The 19,067-nt window shown below is 38.6% G+C and overlaps 1 pseudogene; it reads right to left on the reverse strand.

Moving 5' to 3' along the window:
- Positions 1-7,677: 7,677 nt before the first annotated feature.
- Positions 7,678-18,196, reverse strand: LOC139309803 (vomeronasal type-2 receptor 26-like; annotated as a pseudogene).
- Positions 18,197-19,067: the final 871 nt, after the last annotated feature.

The raw sequence follows: 19,067 nt of genomic DNA on the forward strand, positions 1-19,067 counted from the left end.
GCTTCATCCTTTCCTTCAAACCTCTCAATTTTATAATAATTCCATCAATGGGGTCTATTTGGATGAAAAGGGAGAGCTGGTTGCAGACCTGGACATTGTGAACACGGTGATTTCCCACAATACGTCTGTTAGCCAAGTGACAGTTGGAAATCTAGAAAGTGTGGGATCCTCGCATTTCAAGTTCATGATGAACCAAAATGCTATTGCAAACATGGAAATGTTGAACGAGGTAGAGAACATACATGGGGTGGGCTTCAAAAATTTTAGCAAGGGGTTCTCTGCCCGGTTGCTGGGCAACCAGGAAGAGTGGGCATGGCCTAGTCGGCCTCCTGCACCATGGTGTGGGGGAGTTATGTTTTTGCCCTCCCTTGGTTTTTCTTGAGCCTCCGGGAGGGCAAAAACAGCTCTTTAGGCCATCTGGAGGCCTTCCCGAACTTCCGGTAGGCCCGTTTTTCACCTTCCAACAAGCCTCCATGCGCGGCCTGCACTTACCTGCATCCATAATGGGCCCCATGAGGACTCAGAGGAGGGAAGGGGAGGGGTGGGCAGGGCCAGCCAGAAGTGGGATTTGGGGGTTCTCCAAACTCCACAGAATCTTAGCTAGAGGTTCTCCCAAAAACCTGTGAACTCCCAGCAGACTACCCCTGGAAAATACTTTATTTTTTTTCAAAGTCTTACCAAGTGGATTGTAGAGTTGGGGAAGGGACAGTCTTGGGTGTCATGTCAATTTTCCCAGAGGGGAATGTTAACTTTTGGTTGGTTGTTCATGAGTCTGTGAGAAAAATATTCTTAACTATTCCAGTTAACTGTGTATCAATCTTCTGCAAGGGAGCTAGAATTAAATCATAGGACAAAATGATTGATTTTGCTAAAGTAGAAATCCATTCAACTTTCTCTTGAGTAGATACATTGAGAACGTAAAATAAAATTGTAGCGTGAGAAAAATTAGAAGAGTAGATAAACAGGCCTACATCATGCAGCCAAATCAGTTTAATGTAAGTTTATTGTAGGCTTTAATATAGCCAAGCTAAGCCCTGAACTGGAAATGTCCAAAGTTCTCCCTTTTCCTCCTTAAGGAATAGAACAATTCATGCTCTGGATGTATTTATTTCCTTCTCTCTGGCCAGCCCCTGCCTCCTTCCAGGTGTGTGGAAAGCTGTCCTCCTGGGTTCATGAAGGTGGCTCAGGAAGGGAAGCCCATCTGCTGCTACAATTGCCGTCCTTGTCCTGAAGGAACCATCTCCACCATGGAAGGTGGGTGACAGCAGGAGAAATGGGCAGACTTTGGGGAGGACCACAAATCCTGAGATTTTACATGAATGTGAATTTGAAAGGATTGGTAATAATAATAATAATAATAATAATAATAATAATAATAATAATAATAATAATAATAATAATAATAATTTTATTTCTATACCGCCCTTCTCCCGAAGGACTCAGGGCGGTGTACAGCCAATTTAAAAACACAAGACACAACAATAATTAAAAATTAAAATAATTAAATAGATTTGGCCAATTTAAAACCCCAAAAATTTAAAATACCCCAATTTAAAATTATTAAGTTGATAGCCCGGCCTGGCGGAACAACAGGGTCTTCAATGCGCAACGAAACACCCGGAGGTCGGAGATCTTGCGTATTTCCGGGGGCAGTTCATTCCACAGGGCTGGGGCTCCCACAGAGAAGGCCCTCCCCCATCTCTGGGTCCCATCTCTTTGAGTTTTGATCAAATTACATTTGAATGTGAAATATAAGAACCGATCTTGGAGATTAATCCAGTACATAGCACAAGCAAACAGGGATAGAGATCATGGATGAAGATACAGGATATGTGAGCATTGAGTATTGTGAGAGAGGTGACATCTCTTGCTCTTTATCCTTTATGACACATCTTCCATGTTTCAAATTACTATTTACTTCATTGCTCTTGTTAGAAATTATGTTTATATATTGCAACACAGAGCAATCAAGGAAACTCTATTTAGAACAAAGGAGCATAGAGTATATACCATAGATCCAAACTTGTAAACACTGTCATCTCCTGGTTGAATACTGCTGTAGTTGTTGTATAGAAATACATTCCAACACTGAATTTCAACCCCCCCCACTCAACAATTACTCCTTATATTTGTCCCGTTTTGGATCTTAGTTCTATAAATCTGCTTCTTATGCTTCTCCTTGTTCTTCTTTTCCTCTTCTTCGAGACATCTTGGGTGTCCGCAGAGCTGGTGTTTCTGCTGTTGTGTCTTTGACCTTGGCTCTCTGAAGAGCTGACACTGGAGCTGCTGGGGCTCTGGCTGGGACCATGGCAGTGGTTGTAATCTCTTTTGAATTCTCCTTCCCATCTCTGGGTTTTAATGCTTTGCAAGCAACATCGGATAGACATTTGGCTAGGATGCCTTTATTGCTTCTGTAGTATTTCCTGATTTAAACCTCTTGTGGCCTGGTTTCCTCTTTTGTAGCATTTGGATAGTCCTTCTCAGTTAAGTTCTTTATTATGTCAGGACTTCTGTGCCCATGTTCTCTGTGCCATGTGTGTATGCAGTCTGAATGTTTTTCCTCCTTGGCAGGATTAACCACCTGAGTGAAGTTAACTGACACAGTTCATCTGTAATTTTAGCCTTTGCAAGTAAGACATCCCCTTTTGGGATAATACAACTGCCCCAGTTAACAGTCACTACATTGCCTTGTTTTGTGAGCTTCTTCGCCAACCAAGATATTTGTTTCAAGAGCAGGGACATACAATACATTTCTGACAATTATCTTTCTGGTGACACTCTGACAAATAGGACAGTAAAGAAAACAATATCCTATTCCTTCTGATTCCATTATTTGCCCATTAGCTGTGGTGATTTTGTCTGTTTTACTCTGGTGAAGGTGAGTTAAGAAATTTCTTTCATTTGTCATGTGCCTTGTAGATTCCGAATCAACACACCATGTTTGCAAAGATGAGGTGCAACTTTTAGATTTATTTATTTGTTTGTTTGTTTGTTTGTTTGTTTGTTTGTTTGTTTGTTTATTTATTTATTTATTTATTTATTTATTTATTTATTTATTTATTTATTTATTTATTTATTTATTTATTTATTGGTTCGATTTATATGCCTCAGGGCGGCTTACAATGTGTTAAGCAATAGCCTTCATACTTTTGTATATACCTGCTTAGTAGGGCTTTCAGCCCCACTAAGCGGTGTTCTTTTTTATACAAAGTCAGCTTATTGCCCCCACAATCCGGGTCCTCATTTTACCTACCTCAAAAGGATGGAAGGCTGAATCAACCTTGAGCCTGGTGAGATTCGAACTTGCAGTAATTGCAGGCAGCTGGTGCTATTTAACAGCACTTTAATCTGCTGCTTTACCAAGGCGCTTTGTTTTTCAATCTTTAGTTGAAAGATTGAAAAACATGTTCATTATCCTTTAAGTAATTATCTATTAATAGTGCTGCAAGATGAAAATTTTTATTGCTTCTCGTATACCTCTCAGGAGTTCAACCATTTCCAAAGTTCCAAGCTTAGGTAATAGCAATAGTAATAGCACTTAGACTTACTGTATATATCGCTTCACAGTGTTACAGACTCCTCTAAGAAGTTTACAGAGTCAGCCTCTTGCCACAATCTGGATCCTCATTTTACCGACCTTGGAAGGAGGGAAGGCTGAGTCAATCTTGAGCTGGTTAGATTTGAACTGCCAAACTGCTGGCAATCAGCAATCAGCAGAAATAGCCTGCAATACTGCATTTTAATCACTGTGCCACCACGCATGTACTTCATTCCAGTATAAGCTGATCTCATTGGTGCCTTAAAGCATTAAGAAAAGGTTGGGCCCAGTTTTTAACAGGTACAGCAGTGAAACGGTAAAAGGGTAGAACTGCCTGCCTTCTTTGAATCCTTTCTTTTTTCCTTCTTCTCTCTCAGTCAATGAAATCAATGAACAATTAAAAAAAAAGTAACATTAAGCTGTGCTAGCAAAAGGGTAATGAAAAAATATATTGGCTTCACCTACACACAGTCATTCACACAAGTTTACCCAAACAATGCATTTGAATAAAGGACCTGTTAAAGGGAGACCCTACTCTTCCTCTTTTTCAGATGCAGACAAATGTACCAAATGTCCAGAAGATCAACATCCAAACACCAATCGAGTTCACTGTATCCCCAAGATTAAAAGTTATCTTTCTTATAGGGAAAATCTGGGAATTATCCTGACTTCCATTACCTTGTTCCTCTCTTTAACCACAGGCTTTGGCTTGGGGATCTTCATTAAATTCATGGAAACAGCAATTGTCAAAGCCAACAACCGGGACCTCTCCTACATCCTCCTGGTCTCCCTCCTGCTTTCCATCTTGACCTCCTTCCTATTCATTGGCCGGCCAAGGAAGGTGACCTGTCTCCTCAGACAAACAGCCTTCAGCATTATCTTCTCAATTGCCATTTCTTCAATCTTGGCCAAAACCATCACAGTGGTGTTAGCCTTCTTGGCCACAAAACCAGGGAATAAAGTGCAGAGATGGTTGGGGAAGAGCTTGGCCAACTCCATTGTCCTTTCTTGTTCTGGTCTCCAAGCTCTCATCTGCAGCATCTGGTTGGGCACTTTCCCCCCATTCCCTGACTCTGACATGCACTCCCAACTTAGAGAAATCATCCTACAATGCAATGAAGGTTCTGACACCATGTTTTATGTTGCCCTTGGGTACATGGGCTTCCTGTCTGCTGTCTGCTTCACAGTGGCTTTTCTGGCCAGGAATCTCCCTGGGGCCTTCAACGAAGCCAAGCTGATCTCCTTCAGCATGCTGGTCTTCTGCAGTGTCTGGGTGTCCTTTGTGCCTGCCTACCTGAGCACCAAAGGGAAGTACACGGTGGCTGTTCAGGTCTTCTCCATCTTGGCCTCCAGTGCTGGTCTGTTGGGCTGCATCTTCTTCCCTAAATGCTACATTATTATTTTTAGAGCAGATATGAATACAAAAGAACATTTGATGTCAAAATAAAATTTAAAAATGACTTTTACATATCTATTATTTTTCAAAAAACATCAGTAACAGATTTTGACCATTTAATCTTTGTTTCACCACAACTGAGTTAGGACTCTAAAGCCTGTGGTCTGCTCAAAGATCCTTTTTATTGGGTACATCATATCAGCATGTTCAAAAGTGAAACCAACTCTAAACTTTTCCCGCATGTCACCATAACTAACAGAATAAAACTCCCCCCCACCCCGCCAAGCATCACAGCTCACATTAACCAACTGGAAAAGTGGTGGGCTTCTCAGTCACTCCCTCCGGCTGCTATGAGCATCTGCTGCAATGACCTTGGTTCCCACCATCTTTGTTTATGTTGTGTCTGGCACATTGGAGCCCTTTATTGTCCTCCCCCCTGATGTGGCAACTAAGAAACAAAGCAGGAGAAAGTATGGTTCTCCTGCTTCGTTTTGATAGTTGACAGTCAGCTCCCCTTACAGTGAAAAAAGCATATGAAAAATTCAAGCAGAAGCATGTGTTAGTTATCCTCTAGCCACCTCTATTGTCACTCCAAACAAGTCATTTCTAGAGTTGACAGTTTGTTTGTTTGTTTCTTTATCCTAAATGCTGCCCATCTAAGTAGAGATGACTCTAGGCATCTTACAATCAAGAAAAAAGGAGAAGAGAGGGTAAAACAATAGTATAAAAACATTGGTTTAAAATTGACAAAGATGGGAAAGAAGGGAGTAAGATATACACGAGGAGGAGGTATTCCTCTTATTCCTGAAGCTACTCCTATATAGTTTCCTCTATATTTCCTAAAGAGACCAATAGCAAAGCACCAAGTCTTATTTTTAGTGTGGGTAAAATCAGTTTCCAGATGAATGAGACTGTTTAGTAGACAAATGAAGAGATAAAGAATGTGGCCTTGAAGCTCATAGTGATCTATGGGAAGTTTTATCAGAAAATTTCCATAGAAACTCCTGACTCTGAAGATGCAAATGTTTCTTCCAACTAAGACCATTTTCCTTTGCAGATAAAAAAAGGGCAAGAAGTAACCTGAGATTTATTATGCCATTATTTATGAATATGGATGGATGGATCACTTTCTCCTTTTTTTGCATCATTTTCCCCTCCTTTCTGAAATATATAAATATTTATATATTTGTTTAATAAACAGATTTTTACAGACACCCAATTCACACACAGGGGACTCTGGATGGCTTACACTTTTAAACGCAACAAAATAGAAAGCTCATAAAAACTTATACGTTTTTATTAAACAAATTTATAAGTCTGCCAAACTCAGATGACAAGTAGAAGAGAGGAGAGGAGTGCTTACAACATGCTTACAAAGAAGGAATGTCATCATAAAGTCTCCTGAGTCTGACCTGTACATGGTGTGTGTGTGTGTGTGTCTGTGTGTGATTGTCTGTCTGATTGTCTGTGTGCATACACATCAGAGATCAGAATGTTATGAAATGTTTCTCCGTTCAAGGTAGACATTTCTTTGGTTGTCTTATCTCTAATCTCAAGGCATGTTGAGTAGACTAGCACTGATGGAAACTCTAGCCTGAAAATCGCCACAAAGAGATGTCTTTGCAAAACCTTTGAATGCACAGAGAAGATTTATTTCAAATACAGCTCCAGTTATGACAAGGGGTGGGGGAAGGGAACTTTCTCTTTTCTCACTTTTCCTTAGAGTTGTTTCCTCAAGGAAGGGAGGGAAGATCAGGGAATGGATCCTCAGCTTTGTTTACTCTCCTATTTGGGCTTTTCTCACCCTTTCCTTTTGATTGAACATAGTGAAGACAATTGACCTCTAGGCAGATTCTGGAGAAGATGGACACTACTTGAAGCTTCCTACTTAACTCTGAATAGAGAATGCCCTCCTGCCATTTTCATTCATAGATTATTTTCCCATTCATAGCACACTGCTGAAAGCTTCCCTTTTGGGGACCAGAGAACCATGTGGATAAGAGACAAATCTGATCTAAGGCTGTTTTCTTCTTTCTTTCTTCTTTCTAGATCAAGACTGCATAGAAGGTGTTGAACCTCACCGATACTTTTTGCAGTGGGGTGTCTCCTTTTGGGACATGTCCAGAAAGGGTGTTGGGAGAGTGATGGCTCAACATTGAGGTCATGGAACTCTGAAAGTCCCAACAAGGACTTATGATGGTAGCTAACACCAGCTGATAAACTAGAAAAGGTCATACAGAGTCCTGTAACTGGAGGTCATCTGAATGTCCTTGAAACCCATGTAGCTGAGGACAACATAAAACATTGTGACAGAGCCTTCATTGCACTGAAGGTTGATCTCACCAGCTCTATTTCCATCCCTTACTTTAGAGAACTACTCACAGAGAGAAAGAGGGCATGTTCACACAGACTTAGATTTCCACATTCATTTTACCCAAGGCAAAAGACTCTTTCCCCTTCTCTTTAGGGAATCTTGTCTCTTCTCTTCAGCCATCTTATCTTAATACAACTATCTTATTTCTTATCCTGTCCTTCCCTGGCTACATAACAATTTTAATGATTTAATTAATTTACTGTTTGATGATTATGTTGGGTTTTAATTTCATTAATCTTACACTCATATGTTTTCTTTTGTTTGTTTTTAAATTACCTTTATTCTGTAAAAGATGCAAAAGAAGCATACAATCCAATAATAACCGCAATGAAAAATGACATGTTATGAGTCTGAGAAACAATTTTATTATCAGCTCCCTATTTTTATCATTAGATGCTCCTTTGTGTTTAGATCTGGTCTCAGGATGATAATGTAGCACTTGGGGAAGAAGATGCATCCCAGAAGCCCAGCACTGGAGGCCAAGATGGAGAAGACCTGCACGGCCACCATGAACTTTCCTTTGGTGCTCAAGTAGGTGGGCAGGAAAGAGATCCAGACACTGCAGAAGACCAGCATGCTGAAAGTGATCAGCTTGGTTTCGTTGAAGGCTCCTGGCAGGTTCCTGGCCAGGAAAGCCACTATGAAGCAAATAGCAGCAAGGAAGCCCATGTAACTGAGGACAACATAAAACATGGTGACCAAGCCTTCATTGCATTGAAGAATGATCTCTCCAGGCTGGGAGTGCACGTCAGAGTCAGGGAATGGGGGAGAAACTCCCAGCCATATGGCACAGATGAACATCTGGACAGCAGAACAAAAAAGAATGATGGAGTTGGCCAAGCTCTTCCCCAACCATCTCCTCACTCTGTTCCCTGGTTTTGTGGCCAAGAATGCCAGTACCACTGTGATTGTTTTGGCCAACACAGAAGACACAGCTATTGAGAAGACGATGCTGAACAATGGTTTGTCGGAGAAGGCAGGTGGCTTTCCTTGGTTGGCCAATAAAGAGAAAAGAAGACAGGAAGCAAAACAGCAGGGATACCAAGAGGATGTAGGAGAGGTCCCGATTGTTTGCTTTGACAATAGGAGTCTCTATATATTTAAGGAATATGATTAAAATGACACCTGTGGTTAGGAACAAAAGCAGGGCAAAGGAGACCAGGATGATGCCCAGATGTTCTTCATAAGACAGGAAGGTTATAACTTTGGGGATACACCGGACTCTGTTCTTGGTTGGATATTGTTCATCTGGACACTTGGTGCATTTTTCCACATCTGAGGAAAATAAATACCAATATTTCTTTAATATTATGTCAATTTAGTTTCCATGGAATACAACTAGGAAATATTTTATAAAACTATAAAAAAAAGTTTGTGAAACCTCAGCATTTGGACTTGGTCAGAGCATCCATCTTTACTGCAGAACGTGCAGAAATAAAGTCCTGAACTCCAGTTTCCCCTCAGTGAGATTTTTGGTTCAAACAGTCCCAGTGTTAGGCTGGACCCGCAAACTCACTCCTCTCCCCCTCTATGGTCCTCCCATTTTCTGCTTATCTAGCTCTATGATCTTCAAAAAAAAATATGACTGACTGGTTGGTTGATTATTGTACCTTTTGGCCTGTAGGGTAACATTTGTTTGGGTTAGGAGGAACCACTGATCTGAAACCATTCTTCAAGTTTCCATGAATTCAGTTGTTCCCAACAAAGGTAATATTTGAAGGACATTCCCAAAGTGACAAGTAGAAGAAAGATTTACTCTGGCAGAAGTAATCTTGCTCAATCTACCATGTCTTCCTATCTTTTCCTTCTTCACCCTTCAAGATCCTATTCTTATTCCTCCCATTGTGGAATAAATTGTTGAGAATCAAAGAACAACAATAGAATAGTCAAATTTAAATCTGTCTCTATTAAAAGCATATTGATTGAAATGCTCTGTCTATATCCGATAGCATTTCTTCTGGTGTCACCCACCTTCCTGAGTGGAGATGGTCCCCTCTGGACAAGGAACACAGTCATAGCAGCAAACAGGCTCTCCTTCCCGAGCCCGTTTCACAAATCCAGGATAACAATTTTCCACACATTTGGACTCAGGCAGAGACTAAGAAGATAAACAAGGAATGCCAAAGAAAATGGGTTAGGATGCACCATCCATGGAAAATTGTGGTCAACCTGAATATTAGACAAGGAGTCTCTAAGTTTCACATAGGAAACTATGAAATCTCTAAAAAGTTTTAAACAGTTGCAGGAAATACAACTATTCACCGATTCTTCATTTAGTTCTTCCCTTTTGTTTCTGGCACAATATTTCAAGAAAGGACTTTTCTATTTAATAAAGTCTGGGGTGACGGAATTGAGAAAAGAATTAAGTTGTACATTGCAACCTGTGGGTTCTACTTCGTGGCTGTATTAACATGCATTCCTCTATTTTTCATACAGATTTTAAAGTATGATGGTCTCTTGGTATTCTGTGCTAGAATAAAACTAAAATTTTATTCCATTAGAGTATTTTCAAATTTTTTAAAAAAATTAAAATTATGACAAAGAAAAAAAAATTCTGACCAGTATGATCTGGAAAGGTTCCTTCTAGACTATATAAAATATTGCAAAGTTATTCCCCTTTGAAAGTAATTCAAAACCATCTCCCACTTAAAAGATAAAGGGAAAATTCCTTAAATATTAGGGCTGTCAACCTTAAATTTTGTTCTTTTTTATTTGTATATTAAATTGTTCAATTTATTTGATTGCCAAGTTGGTGAAGTAAGACTTCCTGCACAGTTTCTGCACAGTTTCCAGAGAGAGATGAGGTGGTGAGAACATGTCCCTCAAACAGTCGGGCATCTTTTGCTGCAGCAAATGGAAAATGATTATGAGCCAAGTATAGAAAAGGGATTTTTTAAGGCCCAGCTAGGAATCCAAGACAAGCATTTTCTTTCAAACTATATCTCATTCCTTCAAATATCAGGAAGGGCTTTTCTTTGATACAAGAATCGTGTTTGAGTGCTTCAGTTTTCAGAGTCAAGTTTTATCTCACTTTGAATCAGTGATTATGATTATGAATTCAGTGCCTTGGATCTCCTTCTTAGGAGTATTGCACTATCCCAGTGGAGTGAATATGAGCCAAAAATCACAGACTACGTACAATTCCTTTCAGGAGATGCTGTCTCCAACCCAGACAAGCTGAATCCTGTTGCCAAAGCTTATTTCTTACTGGGACCAAAAGATTCCCATCCACTCTTAATTCATGTTCATTGAATTTAGTCCAAAACTAAACTTAGGCACCAGTCAACAAAATTGCCTTCTTCTTTGCAAATTTGTAGGTAAGAAACAAACAAATCTAAGACTATCGGAACCACAATCTAAAGCACTTGTTTTATGGAGATACCAGATTATTGAGGGGAGACCAAGAGGCTGTGTCTTAAAGTACTCACCCAGCATTTCATGTTGGACATGGCTGAATCAGAATAAAACAGGGTTCCATATTACAGGATCTGGAAAATATCTTTGGGAATAATATTGAAGTCTCCCCAGCCATCTAAGAAAAGTGTAAGCTTTCTACACTCGATATGGGTGCTAAAGCTTTGGAAATAAAGAAAGTTTGGCAATATTTTACCCACCTTGTTGAGCAACTTTAGCTGTGAAAGAGCATCTTTGTTGATAATAAGCCTCTGCCTTTCAAAACTTCCCGGTTGTTCTTGGATGGGATGTTTCTTGAGGAAAACCACCCAGATTATAATGTTCAGGTCTGCTGCTATATCTCCATTTTTTTTTTTTTTTTTTTTTTTATTGAAAAAGTTTTCAAATACAAATTTTTTCCCCCTTTTTCCCCCCCCCTCCCCCCCCTCCCTAACCCCCCCTCCCCACCCTTCCCCCCCTGTGACTTCTTCATAACAAAAAAAAAACCCTAATTCATAACAGATTACTTGCTCCCTCCTCAAAATACTGACCTTTACTTACTAAAAGTATTATAAATCCCCCTTTATCCATACATCTCAGAAAAGAAGAAGAGAAAAAAACAAAACAAAAAACAAACACATTATACTATAACTATTATAAAATAACTTCTAATTTAGCATAATAGTGTTTTATATCTATACATTATTGCAACAATTCAAAACCACCTTCCACTTTAAAACTATACGATAAGTCCTACTTTAATAACATTTCAAAGCGGGCTCACCATAAAATCTAATTTAACATTTATTCCACTCTATCCATTTCCTCCACTCCCCTAAATGTATCACTTAAAAATCCCTTTTCTTAAACTAATCAATCTGTAGCTAGCTTATTCACCCACTGTCTTACAAATTTACCATACACAACAATTCTTGATATCTTTAATTCACTGCCCACACTACTTAAAAATATATATATATATATATTCCATTATATCTAAATAAAAAAAGAAAAGACAATAACTTTAAATTTATAGTCCATATAATATCTTCTTGAAGTCTTTCCACTGGATTGTTAGAACCAACATCCATAATGGGGTAACATAGCTTGCTGATGCAACAGTTTATTCAAGGTCTCCAATCATATCTGCCCCCATCAGTAGTAAACATCTTCTTATATATATAAAAGTAAAAACAACCACCCGAGTGACATTATAATTATATTCCATATAATAATAATTGTGGGTTTCATCAGGATTATTAATTTCCATCATCGTATTGGGTAACAACCCGATCTTCTGCATGTCCCAATGTGATTCTCTTGCCTTATAATTCAAAATAATTATAATATATTTATCAACACAAAAAGAAGTTTCAAAGTAGATAATTCAAAACCATCAATTTGAGGCTCTTTCCATGTCCCAAAATTACGGCAATGCAGAGATCTGCCACTATCCTCAGGATGATATTGACCAATGTGTCGCCTCCTCTATGTTTTCACATAATCATTCATATTTTAAAATCACTGGCTTCACTGTTGCTTGGATTAGAAATTTCTATTTTTGCACAACCTATTTCTTTTTTGTTTTCTTTTTGTGGGTTTGACTTCCATCCTAATTTTTTGTGTCTCGCGTTTCTTTTTTATCCCTTGTATATCCTCTAATTGGTTTCCATGCTTGTCCTTGCCTTGATAAGTCATCACATTAAAATCAGATGGCACTTCTCTCGAATTTGTAGATAATCCAGCTGGGGTATCCGATAAATCCAAAGGCAATTTATCTGGTACAGTCTCTGTCTTTAGTTCCAGCTCCTTCTGCTTATCCTGTATTATATCTGAAGACGTTAAATTCATTTTCAACCTATTTTGATAAAATTCTTCCGCTCTTTCAACAGTATTTAACTGGTATCTTTCTCCTTGATATCTCAATATAATACCAACTGGGACGTCCCACCGGAATTGAATATTTCTCCTTTTTAACTCAGACACCAGAAAGCCAAATTTCTTCCTTTCCATTAATATCTTAGGTGGGAGTTCCTTGTAAATCCAAATCTTTCTTCCATACAATTGCAAATTAGAATTGAAGGAATTTTGCACAATTTTATTCCTAATTTCTTTATCTGAAAAATAGATTACCACATCTCTAGGCAATTGCCTTTGCTTGGCAGTCCAGGAGTTTATTCGATAAGCTCTGTCAATCCTACAAAACACTTCCTCAGGTTGAATCTTTAAAATCCCAGCTAGAAATTCAGAAGATATTTTCCTTAAGTCATCTCTGTTATTTTCCTGCAAACCTCTAAGTCTTATTGCATATTCTGTAAAATTATATTGTATCTTTAGAACCTCTTTTTCAATCCTCTGTTGCAGAGTTTCTACATTACCAGACTTTTGATCAGCATCCATTTTAAATTTTTCTTCTGAACTATAATCCTGAATATTTAACAAATCATTTTCAATTTTTTGAATTCTATTGTCCAATTTGTCTTGAATTTCATCCATTTTTGACTCTAGTAAATTAGCATTTATTTCCAACCGAATCATGAATTCTGACATTTTTAAAATTTTTTGCTGCAAAAAGTCAAACTTGGATTTCACCAATTCCTTAGTTTCCTGCTTAAATTTTTCAAGTTGCTGATTCACAATCTCATCCCTTCTTTCAATCTCCTCTAAGAGAAATTCTATTATATTAAAATCAGGTTTCTGGGACTGAAGAGTTAAAACTTGTTCCTTTAAATTCTTAGTGGGGGAATCCCCCCCACCTATTTTTTTGTCTGACTTCACAAGCCTCAGTGCCATGTTTCCGCCTAAGCAGGCTTTGTTAGAAGAAAAAAAAAAACAAGACAAAAGACTTCCAGCCAGCAACAATCAGGCCTCCAGGGGAAAAAGAGAAAAACAAAAACAGGAGCGGAGTTTTGTCTACAAATGTAGCCAGTGGTATTTATTCCGCTACATTGTAATAATAAAAAACGGAAGAACTTTCCCTCTCAAACTCTTCTCCAGCCGCGGCAGACGCCATTTTAAAAAAAACCTTTTTTCCTCTTTCTCTTCCTCTATTCTCTTAAGTAATTTTTAAAAGATAAGTAAAATACTTGCGCTTCAGTATTACAGGTCCAGCTCACATTTTCTTTGAGTAATCTGTCAAATTCGCAGGCTTGCTTTTGACGCCTAGCTCTGCATTAGCAGAGGTCTCCCAAAGCCCGGAGCAGCGGCTGGGGATATGGGGCATCTCATCCGCTCCATCCCAAAAGTAAAAGAAAAACTTTTGGGACTCTGCAGAGAGTTCTACCCACCCCTGCCGGCTCTATCTCCGTTTCCTCATGGGAACGGAGTTTTTTCGAGCCGCCGTTCCGTTGTGAAGGCGGCTCTGACAGGCTATGGAAGCTGACGATCCCAAAGGAACGTCTGGCGGCGGCCAGCAGCAAACAGGAAGTCGCTATATCTCCATTTTGATCCAAATACATTTTCTTTTGAGAAAGATTGCAGAACTCATTCTTCTCTAGAAAGGGATGGAACTAGAATAGAAACATCCATGAGTTTTAACAGCAGAAATCTTGATTTCTTATCCCACATAATCTTTTCACATTTGAATCGTTCTTCTCCATCTTTCAAACTTGCAAACATCTTTGTTGGGAGGGGGCTGGAGTAGAAGACCTTCAAGGTCCCTTCCAACTCTATTCTATTCTATTTTAGTTTATTCCATCTTTAAAAAAGTAAGACAAAGGTTCAAAAATTTGTATTCATATATTAACAAACTACATATTGACCAAATAAATAATTGACAAAATTTTTCAATCATAAGGAACATTCTAGAGCAGGTAAAAGATAAATTGAACAAAAAACCAAATAAAGGGATTATCCACTCATTCAAAACAACATCTAAGTACTAGAAAGCATTTATTTGCCAAGAGCCCTGGTGGCGCAGCAGACTGAAGCACTGTTTTTAACATCAGCTGCCTGCAATTACTGCAAGTTCAAATCTCACCAGGCTCAAGGTTGACTCAGCCTTCCATCCTTTCAAAGGTAGGTGAAATGAGGACCCAGATTGTGGGGGCAATAAGCTGACTTTGTATAAATATACAAAAGTATGAAGGCTATTGCTTAACACGTAAGCTGCCCTGAGTCTCCGGAGAAGGGCGGCATATAAATAAATAAATAAATAAATAAATAAATAAATAAATAAATAAATAAATAAAGACAGTTGCCAGACAGACCAGATAGGAAACACAATCAGATGAGCTAATTCTACTTTATTGTAAGGTTCCATTAACAGACTCTCCCAATTCTGAAAATACAAATCTCTACAGCCTGAAAAGTTGGGGATGATCCTTTCTCAGTTTCTTTCTCTGCCTATTAGGCAGGAATGGGACCCCCCCAACCCCTTATCTGACCATTCCATAGGAAGCATCTCTGCCTGATCAGCCAAGCTCTTTCCCACATGTCATTACACTTCCTTAATAGATTGCAGGAATGCTAGTAATATAACTTGATTTGAGCTAGTATTAAACGTTTTTTCTGAACTGATGATTAGGAACCCAGTTAAAGTAGGGAAGGGTGGTATGACAATGAAATGGATAAAAGCTGTCTTAAAAATTGTACTCAAATAATTTTCGATGGTTCTTATGAATAATAATTTGTTCTTGGTCATCTATTCTTCAGTATTTTTATAAATATGGTTAAAAAGTTAAATTGTGATTATATGATGCAAGATTTATAACAATTGTTAGAATAATCTGGTTTGATCTCTTTTTCAAAAAAATACCAATTTTCCAGAAAAAAATATTTATGATTTCCTGAGAAAGAAAGGTGCATAAGTAAAATCCAGATTATCCATACCTGACTTTTGATAAGAATCATATAATTAATTTGATGATAATGTCATTAATGATGCACAGGGAGAAGGGCGAAGGATACCAAATTTGATAATATTTGTGAAAATGATGTCAAAATAGTAGTTCATTGCCAATGGAATATGAATCAGCAGTCTAATGCTCATGGAAAAGAAGAAATGCATCCATAATAATCTCAGTTTTTTATCTGAGCATTCCCTAAGCAGCCTCTCTCCCCCATCCCACAAGGTCATTCCCACATATTCTTCTACTTAAAAACCATCCTAAAAGAAAGAGCAGTTTCAGAGCTGAGCCAGGAAACCAGAAAAGTTCAGTCTCTATTCACTGATTATCTTTATGCAAAGACAGAACAGATATCCATGAGAGAAGATTTAGATCAGATTCCTGCAGAGAGGAAGCGTTGGGCTAGATGGTCTCAGTATCTCCTTCAAATTTATGAATTTCAAATTCTATGATGTTAATCACAAACCAATATACACATGAATTGATTTAAAAATGCACACATCCCTTTTACAATTAGCAGTTTGTTCATAGCAAGATATATCTGTCATGGTGCCCACTGTATGAATCATTATCTCCTTAAAGATTAGATTGTCTAATCCTGTTAGCCTTTTGTAGCACGGGAAGGTTCAGCTGCTTCACCTCCTTCTCCTTGAGATTCCTTCTCCAAAGGAACTAAGTTTCATGGACCCCTTACCTGCCATGGCTGTAGCCTTGTAGTCCCCAACATCTCTTTGTCCTCCTTCCTTCTCCTACTGGATCTGGAGGAATATGCAGCATTCAAGGCATGAGCCAGCGTCTTAATGACACTGTGAAGAAAGATTTGATTTGGGATCTGGATCCCATTTCTTTTGTCTTGGGTCTCCAGTGGTGCTTTCTCAATGCATCTTCTCCGGTCTTTGACAGAAAAAACATTATTTGAAAAAGAACAGTGAAAAGACTGATGTATAAATTGACGTCCCACAAAGAGATCTGGTTCAAAGGAATCATCTTTTGGGTTTTTGTCGTCCTGAAAATTAAAGTTCCAAATACTATGGACATATTTGTAAAGTCTGCCAAATCCAATTACTGGCAATATCCCCAAGGTTGTGGTGATCCAGACTTTCCCTTCAATGGGTCCTGGCAAACCTTCAAGCACTAAATGGAAAAGAAAAATTCTGTCCAAAAGGGGAGTATATTCTATGAGGTGAAGAAAAACATTGACTTGCCTCCACTTAGAGATGGCATTCCTGAGGGATTCTGTATGTCCAGTTGATGATAACAGTCGTGATACAACAACACAAATTCCATTCTTGACAAGCTTTGGAGTAAAAGTTCTAATAAAATTCTCTCCCTTCTCTGTGTCCAAAACAAAAAGCCCAATCAAGGTCCATCTGAAATGGAGGAGCAGTTGGAGAATTGCTGGGTACTGGATCCCTTCTTTGGGGAGCATCCGGTGGAAAAAAGGGAATTGCCTTTTATCACTCAGAGCCTCTGAAACAATTCCATAGGTCATCTGAAAAAGTAATCAATTCTATGTTTTAATTGATGTTCTATCATCCAAAATATTACCTTTTAATTAATCCAGTTTGGTTCCTCTGAACATATTAGAATACTTTATTGTTATTTCATATGCCATATCAAGATAAAGAACACAAAATACAGAACATTAACATGACTGAACGTAATGATTGAACTAAAAATATATTAGATATCAGAGGATATGGCTGCTTTGATCCTAGTCCCTTCCCCACTGTGTATATGTGTCCCCAACCATAACACCTTCAATGGCCATGTTGAAAAGCAACTCTTGGTTTCCTTAGAGAAGATACAGTTGGATCTATTCCTCACCCACTACCACCCTTTTCATGCCACCAGTTAGAGAAACACACATACAAACCTGTGGGACTTTGTAGGTGCTGACTAATGTTGACATCTGGATGGAGAAGTCCCTGGCAGCTGCATCACGAATGATTGCCATTGTTTAATAAAGTGGCCAATTAATGCTAGTGGTCACTATGAGTATATAGGACATACCGTGTATGTTTTGTCAACAATGGGTAAGAGAATTCATTGACTCTTCTGACAAATCTGGAATTTGTTCCCCATTTAAAATGTTATTGTGTTGGATAAGATCACAGATTAAATATTAGCTTCCCATCAGTGCCACACTTTCCCATTCTATGGAAGACTCTTTCACGGCACACAGAGGCATTCCTCACCTCCACAACTGTGCTTCGGAAGCCATCAGAGCAACATATATAAGAGGGTATGGCTCCTTTGATCCTAGTCCCTTCCCCACTGTGTAGCTCAATCCCCAACCATGACACCTACAATAGCAGCTCTTGATTTCCATAGAGAATATATGGTTCGATCTATTGCTCACCCACTACCACCCTTTTCATGCTACCAGTTAGAGAAACACACATAGAAACCTGTGGGACTTTGTAGGTGCCTACTAATGTTGACATCTGGATGGAGAAGTCCCTGTGAGCTGCATCAAGAACAGCCAAAATGTGGTCCTTCCTTCCACAGCTGTAGTTGGGGACGTTGGCTTCTCCAGTAGAGAGAATGTCCATCAGTGCATCTGAAGTGCCAGTTGGGTCCAAATGGTTGTCATGGATGTTGTAGCCGAGTGTGAGATTTTGCAGGACTTGCGGATTCTTGTTCATGATTTGAATGGCAAAAATGAAGTGTAGGAGCCTATTCTCACCACCAATTAGCCTAGTGTAAAAAACATGTGCAAGTTATCATTACCATTAAGAAAAATATTTTAAAAACATTTGTTTTTCTACATTATCCTGAGTCTTATGACTATTCATTGAAAACCAGAGTTAAATTACAGTCACCCATTAATATTTAATTTTAATGACTGTTGGAAATATGGGATGGGGATATTCTCCACGAGGGTAAGAATCATAAATATGCCATTATTTGTACTAATTTTCATCAGAACCATCATACAACGACGAAGATACTACATAACTGGAAAAAAAATGCCATTTTAAAAACAAGTCATCCTCTGTTTGTATGAAGACTCCAATACCAACAAGCAGTTACAAAAATATGGAAATGAGCTGGGCAGGGGGAATCTACAACCATCACTACTTTAAATAAAAGTCAATACTCAAGTCGTTAATTCAGGATTGGACCAGGAGAGGAAAATAATTTGGACTTTTTTTCAGGTTTACTTTCCGTCATATCTTTGGATTTGAGTCTTATTTTGTAAGACAAAAAAGAGAAGCCATGGAAATCAAAATGCTTCAAGAAATTGGACAGAACCTGCAATAGAGGACAAGTTAAAGAAGAAGGAAAGAAGAAGAGTGTTAGAAGTGCAAATGAAGGGAATGAAACTCCATCACACTGAATTACGTACCCGATAGTCTGACTATAAGGAGCCATGTTGAAAGGAAATGTTCTATTGACTATTTTTGTTACAGAGGTGATTATACTAATGAGATGGTCTCCTGGCTTGTAAAAGCTTCTTTGTTTCTTTCCATTGTGATCCTCCAAACTCAGGAGGCACCTCGTTCTCTGATTCCC

Source organism: Pituophis catenifer, unplaced genomic scaffold (genome assembly GCF_029215685.1).
Source record: "Pituophis catenifer annectens isolate HBS135680 unplaced genomic scaffold, rPitCat1.0.hap2 SCAF_2, whole genome shotgun sequence".
NCBI classification, from domain to species: Eukaryota; Metazoa; Chordata; class Lepidosauria; order Squamata; family Colubridae; genus Pituophis; species Pituophis catenifer.